Genomic DNA, 13,151 nt, shown 5'->3' with positions numbered 1-13,151 from the left:
TAGACAACCATTTTGCAGCAATTATATGTGGCTAGATTGTACCAATAATAATCTTTTTTGTTATCACCCTAATTCTGGATAAATAGTAAACTATTTATTTGAGGTCATAATAACAGTTGTCTTTAAAATCCCAGTCAGAACTGGGTCAGCACCATTTGGTGCAATAGAAAACTACATGGAAGAAGTATTTGCCCTGTGTTACTATGAATTAGATTGTAAACTGTGTGACAGGGTTGCTTAGGCATGTGAAGTAGAAAACTTGGCTGTTGGCTAATAATGTAGGATTGAGCTCAGTGTAATAATTTGTTGCCAAAAAGACAAGGGCTATGTAGTTACCAGTGATTGTGTATGACTGTATGTTCCTTCCATGAACATATGGTGGGTTCATGCCCTCATCATTCACCATTACTGCAATATTCTTCTCTGTGGTCTCCCAGAAAACACTCCTCCAATCTATCCTTAACTCTGATTCCCGCCTAATCCATCTGTCTTCTCACTGCTCTTCTGCCTCTCCTCTCTGTCAAGTTTTGATCTGCTTATCTATCATGCTGCAAATTCAGTTTAAAATACTAACCATGTCCATAACCATATCTCAGATCTAATCAGCCAATACTGTCCCACATGTAATCTCTCCTACTATCCACTCTTTTGTAAACCGTTTCCAAGACGTCTCCAGTGCAACCCAAGCAATCTATGTGAACCCTTTTATAAATGTACAACGCCATATAGTACATGGTGCACTATGAATAATAGCAATAAACTGTAGGAAATGGATCATCATTTAATATATATTCATGACATGTATTTTACCAGTCCCATAGGTCGGTAATTGGAAGTTGACAATTTGAAAAGAAGACTTGCATTGTAAAATTTGTCAGGGCATGATATGTAGAATAGAATGCTTTTTCACTGGATTATTTCACGTTATCGTGCGTCATCCCAAAAAATTTTTATTATGGTATTAATAAAGATTTCCGCACAACTGAACTGCAGTTGCTTTGTTATTTTACTAGGATTTGCTATTTAATGCGAGGATCAAATTGTCTTAAGATAAAAATTGCATAAGCTAGAAAACAACAAGAGGCAGCATTGGTTTGTTCATATGTGGCATAGATTACTCCTGGTATTATATAAAATACAGCTGGTGATCCAGAATGAAAGTATTTTATTGTAAACTGAGTACTGAAAGTGATGCCAGCTTTACATTCCCATGTAAAATGAACCTCAAGTAAACATCATGGTGAATATTGGCAGGGATGAACCATATCTTCTGTGCTTTTTTTCAGCTGGTATCGATCCAAACAGTATAATTTATGTTAGTCTGTGGTAGCTCTTCTAATACCATTATGGAGTTGCATTTTTATTTAGATCCTTATTTTAAAAAAAATGAGAATGAAAAACAAATGTTGGCTGGGTAGTTCTTCATTATGGTAATATGGCGCCCATAGATCTCTGTGGGAAATTACTATGCCTTTTGCCACCACCAATACAAGATTGGAGCTTCATGCCAAACTAGAGCACACCATAAAACACTTTATGTACCTGCAGAGGCGAGCCCTGTTTTTAATTCCAATAAAGTTCCAGGAAAAAGCCCCTGTCTACCTTTCTTTAAAGGGAACCTACCACCCCGGTTCTACCAATAAAGGTGGATCGGGTGGTAGGTGGATGAATTGGACGTGAGGATAGCCCTTTTAGAAAACTTTTATTCCGGAATATGTACATTTTTTTATGCGGCTACTGGGGCGTGGAGTAGCCGGACATGAGGCTACTAGTCGCGGCTACTCCCCGCCCCAGTAGCCTTGTTCCTCCGCCTACCATTTAATCTTCGCCCTCGTCCGAGTTCCCCGGCATCTGTGGCCTTCTGCGCATGCGCAGTAGCTCCGGCCTCGGAGCCGGGCCGCGCAGCCGAAGGCCTGCGTTCTGCGCATGCGCAGAATGGCGGGGACTAGGACGAGGTCGTGCAGCTACGAGGAACTGCGCGCAGAAGATTAAATGGTAGGCGGAGGAACAAGGCTACTGGGGCGTGGAGTAGCCGCATAAAAAGCGCTATCCTCACGTCCCATTCATCCACCTACCACCCGTTCTACCTTTATAGGTAGAATCGGGGTGGTAGGTGCCCTTTAATGTTATTGGTAGAGAAATTAGAGTACACTTGCCAGAGGTATAGAAGGGGGTGCAGCCCCACAACCCCTTATGTAAAAAGCCTTGCAAACTCAATTGGTTAGGGACTTCTGGTCAACAATCCTTCCACTGACTAAGTACACAGGTAAGCTGACCAAACACAGAGGGACAAACAATGGATAACAGACAGAAAAGCAAAGTTGGACAGAACCGGGTCAAAACCAAGATGGCCAAGTAAGGAGGTTGAGTAAACGTAGCAGAGGTCGAATGCACAGAATAGCAAGTAATAACATGAAATCACAAGGAACAAGTATTAGGAAATGTAACTGGGTTGATATATAAAGGAGTTGCTGGATGTCGCCTCCAGTACCTGGATCAGCCATCCATCACTGCAGTAACCCTTGCTGGATAGGGCTGGGCTGCAGAGAGCTGGGTGTTGCTCGATTAATAACAATACAGCAGCAACCTCACACAAAATACAAAGGAAAACTAATGCCACCTAAGCCGCACTCTGAAGACACAGGAAGCCTTTGGCACAGATATTACAATAACACTGACCGGGGTGGGATCTGCATGGTTAGAGAGGACACCCTGGGGGTGGTAAGTTTGAGGCCTTAGGTGGTCATAATTAAAATGTACATGTTATAGATTATACATTCCTTTCTAATATTGATTGCAAATTGAGAATGAGAAACACAATCATTGGGGCAGATTTATCAAGCAGTCTGAAAGTCAGAATATTTCCAGTTGCCCATGGCAACCAATCACAGCTCAGCTTTCATTTCACCAGTGCTCATGAATATTTTAAAGGGGAGCTGTGATTGGTTGCCATGGGCAATTGGAAATATTCTGACTTTCAGACTGCTTGATAAATCTGCCCCATTGTGTTTTCTCACACTACTGTACTATCATATGTTTCAAATACATTATACTCTACTTTTTAGTATACATTCATTACTGATTTATTCATATGTTTTCTTTTGCTACTAATGCAGAATTCTTCGGGAGCCGATGAACAGTTTCCGCTAGCAGTTGTTTTGTCCAAATCTGTAGCTTTTACTCCAGCTTGGATTTGCTGTAGCTCCTTTGTATATGCAAACACTAAAAATTATGTAACTTTTGTTATAGTTAAAATAATCTTCCCACTCTGCAGAAATGCAAGCTTCTTTACTGTAGTAAGCAATGAGGTAGCTGTGCCTTGTATTGTGTAATAGGTCAATGTCACTGGGTTCAGATTTAGGCCAGTTCTTAGGAAACAGCTGCCTTAGGGCATGGTTGTTTCTTTTGAAGGCAGCTTTTATGCTACCCACCCTTCCTTGTGATCTGCATGGATTGAAGTGCTCTTGTATTGCTTTAATGAACTGTGACCAATCTCTGGACACTGTATATATCATAGGGAAAATATATAGCTATAGAATTGTATAAGTTGGAACCAAAGGTATATTTTAAACCTGCCCTGATGCAAAATCTGTACAAGACCTCCCAACAATAATGTATTATTTCTAGCTGTTGTCTCTTCATATGAATAAGAGATATCTCACGGGCTCCGTTAGGCTCTTCAGCTGAGGAGCGATGTACTAGCTTTAATACAAGCAGGATTTTTTATGAAAATGAAATGATTCAGCTGCCACTAAGACTGTGTCCATAGTATAGAATTACCGATTAGAAAAAGAGCTCTTTATAGTCTCATAGTCCAGATTTTGATGGACCTGTTTCTTATTTCAGATGTATCAATATACAGCATATATAATGAAAAATTAGGTAGCATTTAGTAGTAGTGAGAACATATTCAGGGCTATCTAAAACTAAGACTGTTACTTGTCTCTCCCATATTCTTTTTTCTTTTTTGATGGGATGCTGTGCAGAAGTCTATCATCGGCTTAGTTGGCCATACACTTGAAGTAGTTTGTGAGCACTGACACCACTGTACCAGTTTTTCTTGTCACTACTGTACTGCATCTGTTTTATTGAATGATGTAAAGGAAATAAACCTTTGCCAGGAACAATTAAACACTTGGGGAATAAGAATCAACACAGTAATACCTATGAATAGAGTTTTTTTCTATGGATTTTTGATATATATCGTCAGGGGTTATACAAATAATAAACAGCTCATATTCACCTTCTCCAGTACCTTCCAAGCTGCCCATAATTCTTGCCTCTAGTTGCATATAGTCAAGTCAAGTCAACAGTGTTGGACGAGACTGAAGGACAGCACCAGAGAGGCATTTTTATTGGTTTTATAAAACCCAGAGGCATTTATCAATTATTTTTTGAAGTCGTACATCCTCTTTAAAACATAATATAGCTAGTAGTTTCACATGATAGACATATTCATGTATAAAGAGCTATCTACTGGATAGTGAAATATTATATTAGATAAAATTGTTTAAGATGTATCCAAACAGATCTCTTCTTTTAAGCATTATGATACTGATAAATCTATTTTTATCACCTTCTAAGAGTTCAAGAAAATGTTAGTGAATCCTCCTCCGGCTTTGGGAAATCCTTCATGAATAGTTGGGCATATCTAATTTCTTAACCAATTGGTCATAGATTAATAAAGTGGCACATTTATGAAATTGAATCAAAAATAAAGTGAATGTGGGAGATGTCTATTCACTATAGAATATTTTTTTATGAAATACAAAAACTTCTTGTGATGTCTTTTTAGTAAAAAAATATTAAAAGGCAGGAATTATGCATGGACAAGATGTGCCAATTTGTGCAGAGCCTTATGATGCTGCTATTTTACTGGTACAAATAAACATTGGTCTGAAGATTATGTTAAACTGCTTTAACTCTTAGTCCCTCCTTGTAAACGTTAGGGTTTATAACAAGTTTTGCTTTGTTGGTTGTTTATCTCGTTAATGGGTCTCCTTTAACATACATCTTAAAATTGCTAAATGCCACAATTAGTTTACTTGTGGCGACCCTGAACTTCTCTGTATGAAGACATTTCCTTATGGAACAGAGGGCTCTTTGGGATATGTAGTGTGGAGTGAAGCTGTGAAATTTTATACTACTTACTGTAGATTAATTTTATTGAAGAAAGCTTGTCCTACTTAACGTTTTGTCCTTTACTCTTAATATACAAAATTACATACTTTACATACTTTTTAAGAAAATTATGAATTATAAGTGATGTATTGCTTTGATCATACACATCAGAAGTGTATGTCCATATGCAGTTACTTACCTTGGATTACTATAGATAATTGTCTACAATTAAAACATTTGTCTGTGGTGTAACAAGAATTCTAGGGCCCCTCTAGAAGTCATGGGTATATGCACATGCTCAATTCACTACTTGTCCATTATTCCGTTCTACTTCTAGAAAGAGGCCAAAGTGAAGGAGATTCAAATGCAATTTAAATAGATGTTAATGGCAGCATATGGTAGAATCCGGATCCTATTAGTAAAAAATTTGTGTGTAAGCTTGTATTTCCTCTTAACTTTTTTACTATTCACATATGCAGTAAATGGTCTTTGCTGTCATCCACATGTTGGTTCAGGAGCATCAAGTAGGAGATTCTACAATTTGCATTTACCTGATAAATATGTGAGCACTTAGCTTGGATTAATCAATACATTTGACTTTGGTTTATCTAAATGTGAGGGTCTACATTGCATATTGCATATATTAACCCCTACGGGACACAGCATCTTTTGGCCTAAAGGACGCGGCCCCATTTTTCAAATCTGGCCTGTGTCACTATAAGTGGTTATAGCGTGGGAACGCTATGAGATATCCAGGGGATTTTGAGATTGTTTTCTCGTGACACATTGTACTTCAAATTAGTTTAAAAATTTGGATGAAATCTTTTGCGTTTAGTTATGAAAAAAAACAAAATTTGGCAAAATTTTTGAAAAATTCTTTATTTTCAACGTTCTAAATTCTCTACTTTTGATTCAGAAAGTCATAGCACCCAAATAAATTCATAACTTACATTTCCCAAATGTCTGCTTTATGTTGGCATGGGTTTTTCAGATTCCACATATTTTACTAGAATGTTATGAGGCTCAGAATTTGGGTGCCATTTTTCACATTTTTTGTAAAATCGCCAAAACCTGTATTTAGATGGACCTGCTCAACTTCTAATTGACACTGAGAGGCCTAAATAATAGCGAGACTCGTAAATTACCCCATTGTGGAAACTACACCCCTCAACGTATGAAAAACCACTTTTAAGAAGTTTGTTAACCCTTTACGTGTTTTATAGGGGTTAAAACAAAATGGAGGTGGAGTCTGCAAATTGTAATATTTTTTCACAATACACTCATTTTGGGTGGAAAATTAAACATTTGTAATGGATAAAATGAAAAAAGGCTCCACAAAGTTTGTTACCCAATCTCTCCCGAGTGCACGGATACCCTATATGTGGTGGTAACCTGCTGTATGGGCGCACGGCCGGGCATAGAAGGGAAGGAGGCGCCATTCAAATCAGATTTGCTATGTCACATTGTACAGGCTATAATTTTTTTCTTTTTTTTTATTGAGGACCTATAGGGGCTTATTTCTTTTGCCACATGAGATGCACTTTTCTAATACATAATTTTGGGGCATCTATAGCTAATTGGTGAGATTTAATTAACTCTTTGTTGGTGGAGGAAATGAAAATCATCAATTTTTAGGAACATTTTTATGTGGTTTTTTTTTTGGCCGTTAACCATACCATGAAAATAGTATATTATTTTTATTCTATGGGTCGCCACGTTTATGAAAATACTTCATTTATATATATTTTTTAATTTTTTCCCATTTTTACTGAATAAAAAGTAATTTGGCAAAATTGTTGTTAATTTTAGCATCACCGTCTTTCATATGCATAACTTTTTTATTTTTCACCTCACAAATCTGTTTAAGGGCTTATTTTTTGCAAGAATGATAGCTCTTTTTAGTGGTCTTATTTTAGATTAGATTAACTTTTTAAAATCACTTTTTTAGAGCATTTTTAAAGGGCATTAATAAAAAATCATCTTTATCAGAGAGAGTTTTTTTAGGTTGTTTTTTACGGGGTTCACTTTGCGGATCTAATAACGATTTTGTTTTATTATACAGATTGTTACGGACGCAGGGATACCAAATATGTGGGGGTTTTGTGTATTTTATTCAATTGTACTGAATAAAAACTAATTTGGAGAAAATCTTATTCATTTTAGCATCACCATCTTTTTATATGCATAACTTTTTTATTTTTTGGCAGATAAATCTTGTTAGGGGCTTATTTTTTGCGAGAACAGTTGTTCTTTTTAGTGGGCTTATTTTGGAGTGCATAACATTTTTTAAATCACTTTTTAGAGCATTTTTTATAGGGTATTAATTAAAAATTATCTTTTTTCGGAATGTTTTTTGCGTTTTTTTCCTCCGGCGTTTACCGTGCGGGTCCAGTAACAATTCTGTTTTATTATGCAGATTGTTACGGACGCGGCAATACCAAATATGCAGGGTTTTTTTGTGTTTTTATGTTTTTTATACTTTATTAAGTTTTTTTATGGGAAAGTGACATTTTAGGGGCTTATATTTTTATGTATTTATTTTTTATTTATTATAATGTGTAGTGTTAACTGTTTTTGCATATTTTTACTTATACATACTTGAACTTAAACCAGTGATGCTCTGATCACTGGTTTAAGTTCAATACACTGCTCTACAATACTATTTTATTGTAGAGCAGTGTAAACTGTCTGAGCAAGCTTGCGCATGCTCAGACAGTTTACAGCCAGACCCGGAAGGGGTCTGGCTGCCATGGAGACCGGGCAGCTCCGGGGCACATGCCAGTCCTCGGAGCTGCCCAGAAGTGGATCGGATCCCCCGGTAAGCGGCACGGGGGATCCGATCCACAGCGCAAACACCCTTACACGCCGTGGTTATGTTTGACCGCGGCGTGTAAGGGGTTAACACCCGCGATCGGAGCCGGCTCCGATCGCGGGTGTTAGCGCAGGCTGTCAGCTGTACTAGACAGCTGACAGCCGCTGCTTCTGGTACCGGCTCCGTTCGTGAGCCGGTGCCAGAAGCAGGACGTTATAGAACGTCCCCGTGCGCTAAGCATCTAGCCCCGGGGACGTACTATAACGTCCTGGTGCGCCTAGGGGTTAATGATCTCTATCACCATACTGCTTTAGGTCTAGAGTCCTGTGCTGGATACAGATGTAGCACTGGTTAACATAGCTGAAAGTGTAAAGCCCTAATGTATATTCCTATTAAAGATTGAATTTGATGCACATTTATTCTATTTGAGTGTTATATCACTTATGTTCAAATTGTTGGTTTTGTTTTCAAACCCGATTAGGGCTGCTCTTTCTGCCCATAGCTATGGGGTCTACTATTTTGGTGTTCTAATAGCTGAAAGTGTGTTAAATTAGTTATCACAGAAAAGGGGCAGACTTTATACTTCATAGAAAGTTATCCACACCCGCCAGTTTCAGCACTACTGCTCTACCATCTTAGGTGCATGGAGGTGTCCTGTTTCTGTCTGACACCTGATGACTGATTACTGAGACTGAGTTTGGATAAGTATGGAGTTTATGTGAGGCCTAGCTGCTAGTCAGCAGTTATTGAAGAAGTATTTGGTACCTTAAAAATTCAGTCTCACACATTGCATAACAGTCAACTGGTTGCTTACAATGCTGAAAGTTATTTCTTTAACCAAAATCCAAAGGCCCCGCAGACATTAGATCAACCACTGAAATTTACAGTTAAATTAACTTCAAATATTTGGTGCTAGGGACAGGCATTTTATTTGGCAAAAGATGTATCCCTACAGTAAAAAATACCAAGAAAAAAACACTGATTTTCCATAAATGTGACAGTGTTATCTGATCCTTCTGAAACTATTTCAAAAAATCTAATTTTTACAAGACAATACAAGACATTGGGGCTTATTTACTAGGGGTCCCGCAGATCGCACTTTCGTCGGATTTTAGAAATTTTGTGGATTTGCGCCACTTTGACAGCTATTTAACTGGGGATTGTGTCGCACGCGATCAGATTTCGGGGCAGCTGCGCTGGCTTTCATGCGACAGAAATCGGGGGGTGAGCGATCCAACTGTTTCAGACTGAGCATGGGATTTAATATTCAAATTGTGTCACAACCAATGCACTTACATACACCAGGCAGAAGATGGTGAACTCCGGCGGACCTGAGCAGGGCAGCGACAGATGCAGGAAATTGGGTGCACGTTTGACGGACACTCTGTATTTTGGGAACTCCGTCGGCTGGGTAAGTAAATGTGCCCCATTATGGTGTGATGGGGTAACAAAGAGATTGGAATGGAACTCAAGTTTCCTGTTGTAATTATTTAAGGCAGATAAGAAGATGAAAGAAATGATCTAATATTTGGGTGCATCACTACATCAGAGAGATGTGCAGATAACACATAACTATTGTTACATTGTTACATTTTAATCTCTGGGACCTTTAATCTCAAAATGTGTCTCATGAGAAACATTGAAAAGTTTGTTTGACAAAATGTTATTCCCACTATTCTGGAATGAAGATTATGCTGATAATGGTGATTGGTAATGGTTCACGGATTCACCTGCTGGGATTCTGATGACGACCATGGGAAACCCAGTCTTTCTGATAAATAAAGTGAAAGGGTCAAGCTACTCTTTCACTGCCATAAAAAATTATTGACCTGTCATTATTAGTCCAAGTAGTCAGACTTTAAAGGATCAACATGCTAGTAAAGGATAGAGAGTAAAACTTAATGTAGGCGCAACACTTTCATGATCAAAAATATGCATTGTCATCATCATATATGACTATATCTTGTATGTTCTGTCAACACAATGTAAAAAAATGTAAACCTCAAACAAGCATATCCCCCTACATAATTTTGAAGTTCCCTTATACCCTGTTGACATATGTTCTTCAATTTTATGCTTACTTCATACTTTACGCATACATTTCCATATTGCACAATTATGTCGCTTTTCATTAGAGGTGGTATGCAATGCAACATTGTAATCATCGCCAAAGTAGATTCATATGATGCCAGAGGACATTCATCTGCAACTCATTCTGTTCATACGAAGTTGCATCAACTCGGGTGCCGAATTGCTTAACTCAGCTGCCATATTATTGAACTCTGGCCGTTATGCTATGCATGATAACAAACCCATCCTACAAAATTGGATTGTACCTGGGAGGCACCATAAAGATGCCTGAAAAGTTGAATATCTATTTTTATTAAACCATGTATAATTGTTATTGTATGCTATAAAATTATTAAACCTATCACATTATTTTGATAGAACATGTGGAGATCATAAAAGATTCATTTGACTTCAGATTCAAATCACTATGGAATATCTTGGAAAAATGACAGAGTAGCCAGAGGGGGTTCATTCCTTAGCGAGATGAAACAAAGCCAATGGAGACAGTAAGATGTCCATGAAAGACAGATAAGACTTGAATGACTGGGACTAGAACAAGAACAAAATGACTTAATGTACTTGGCTTAAAAAGAAAGACACATTGTTAAAATCTAGATGTAGATACAGTACTATGCCAATTAGTGTGGAGACAGGAGAGGATTAATTACTAGGTATGTGAACGGAAAATGTGTCTTGTATGTAGATCCTAAACTAAATGATTGCTTCATTATATAATGTGGAGTTATTACTGTGAAATAGTATAATGCACAGAAGCTGCATCATATGGAAATAGTACTAGTACTGGATGAGTAATTTTACTATACGATTACACTGTACTAGACCTTCAGGGAAAAGCTATATTCCTCAGTCATTTGAAGATATGAATAAGCGGTTTACATGTGTAAAGCTTTTCATGCACATTACGTTAGTCATACATACCTATCAATTTATGTCACGATTGGATGACCAACTAATATATATGGATTAGGCTGTTGATTTCCCTTTGTCAGGGTTTCTGTCAGCATCTTACTCTCTTCTCTCCAGCTTAGCATACTTCTTTCTTTGGGTTTGGGAGGAATAGCTGGGGCCAAACAAGCTTTTGAATGATAGCTATGTGAATTGTATAGGCAATGCAGGAATCACCATTTAAGACATAGTTTAATCATATAACCTTAGTGTTATATAAGAGACTATGAACAGAAAAAAATGAATTGACATTGGCCAATGTAAGGAAATATTTACACAAACGAACAAGAAGAACCTGGTACTGGAACAATCCTTTGTAGTTTTTAAAATTGACAGATACTTTATTTTTCAATAAATTTTTAAATAGGCGCTTTGTAGGTGAGGAGACGAAGCCCTAGAGGCCACTTATATTTACACTTAATTCAGTATACAAAACTGTTCCCCTATTTCGCATGCTGCTAAACGTTTTTGGAAGTTTTAGTTGCAAAGTTCTACCTTCTCCAACTGTTCTACCTCCAATTTAGATACACAAAAACAAAATCAGGTTATGGGTTTTTTACTTCAATTTCTTGCAGAAAAAAAGGCAAACTCATGAAATTGTGAATATAAATAAAAACGAACAAACAATGATCCTTCAGGAATTCAGTTTTGGGAAGCCATTACTACAAGTTTAGGGATGCTTATTGTTTTTTATTCTACACAGAGTTTTAGTAAAATAACCTTTCAATGCATGTTTTTAATGCACTCAGTAGATAAAGGAGTAGGTGACAAATATAATTTATCTTGTGTGTCTCCATCTGAACAAAGTCCAGACTTTCAACATTGAACAGAGGGCCAAAATACAGTATACGTAAGTATATAAACACTTTCACTAAGGGAAAGTGATGACACCATGTGAGGGCTATTAAGACTTCAAAAGACACTTAAATCAACACGGGTGTTAGGTTTAGAATGGTGGTTCTCAATCTTAGTCACCACAGACTAGCAAAAGCTGCTAATGTCACACCTTACTAATGTCTTAGCAGACCTTATAAACGGCACACAGGGTCATCACGAGTTTGAATAAAATCTTCAAAATATTATATTTCAATAGAACTGAATTAAATCTGAAATATATCAAGATGATACAAGTAACCAGAATATCTATATTTCAGTAGTAATTTATTACATACAAGTCTTCAGAGCATTGGATTCCCTTTTATGGTGGTATACTGAGATAAGTATTTGCTTTTTTCCAAACTGTGAAATATACAACCTATTATTATATGTAGACATGTGTTTTCTATTTCTTCTATTGATTTTACATGATACATGTCATTCCAGTTTTATAATAAGTAATGTCAGTAGAAAATCTGGTACCCTGCATTTAGTGGTTTAGCAGCTCAAAACTGATGTCATGTTGGGAAGTTTCTTATTCCAAAATTGTTATTAGGATTTACTAATCCTTCCTAATGTGTACAAATATATCAATAAATGTGGACCAGACAGTTTAAAATCTGCCCAAATTAACACAGTGGTGCATGTTGGATGATGACACTATAAGCTAGTGTTCTCTTATGATAGACCACCCATTAGTTACTTTATTTTTTACCAATTTGTGCATTTCTAGTAAGTCAAGCTTCCTAATCAAGAGACGCAAGCATTGGTACCCTTATTCTGTCCTACTTAGATTAGTAAATCTTTCCCAGATACATTACAGCACTGATATGATGAAATATTCATAAAATAGAATGTTTCTTATAAGAACAATCAGCACTGTACTTTTCAAGAACAATGAAATTCAAACTGTGCACTTCAGACCTTAGAGCTAATTATTTCCCAAAGTGTAACCAGCATGGTAACCAGCAGAGTCCTTCATTACAAGGTTTGGTCATGCAGAAATAACCCCATGGTCTCTGCTACAGGAGACCATCAAAGTTCCAGCCTTTTGTTTGACGTATTCATATAATATAGGCGATTTGGGCAGTAACACGGGCCCAAGTCTTCTCGGGGGACCATTGCCACCCAAACCACCCACCAAATATTATCCTGAGAAGGACCTTCACCCATGAATTCCTTGTACATCTGTTCCTACTGTCAATACACATGTACACAAGAGCTATTTCAGGACTTTTGAAGGTCCTCCAAAGGTCCTGAAACCGCAGATTGAAAGCAAGCAGAAAGGACGCATCCTCCACTCCCC

At 37.4% G+C, this 13,151-nt stretch overlaps 1 protein-coding gene and 1 long non-coding RNA gene across 3 annotated transcripts in view; one reads left to right on the top strand and one right to left on the bottom strand.

Moving 5' to 3' along the window:
- SEMA3D (semaphorin 3D) overlaps positions 1-13,151 on the top strand; it is a 142,489-nt gene that overhangs the window by 3,202 nt on the left and 126,136 nt on the right. The window lies entirely within an intron of this gene.
- LOC140127068 (uncharacterized) overlaps positions 1-13,151 on the bottom strand; it is a 50,736-nt gene that overhangs the window by 1,002 nt on the left and 36,583 nt on the right. The gene's annotated exons all lie outside the window — the stretch shown is intronic.

This window comes from Engystomops pustulosus, chromosome 4 (assembly GCF_040894005.1).
Source record: "Engystomops pustulosus chromosome 4, aEngPut4.maternal, whole genome shotgun sequence".
Classification (NCBI taxonomy): domain Eukaryota; kingdom Metazoa; phylum Chordata; class Amphibia; order Anura; family Leptodactylidae; genus Engystomops; species Engystomops pustulosus.
This window is presented reverse-complemented; position numbering and strand designations above follow the sequence as displayed.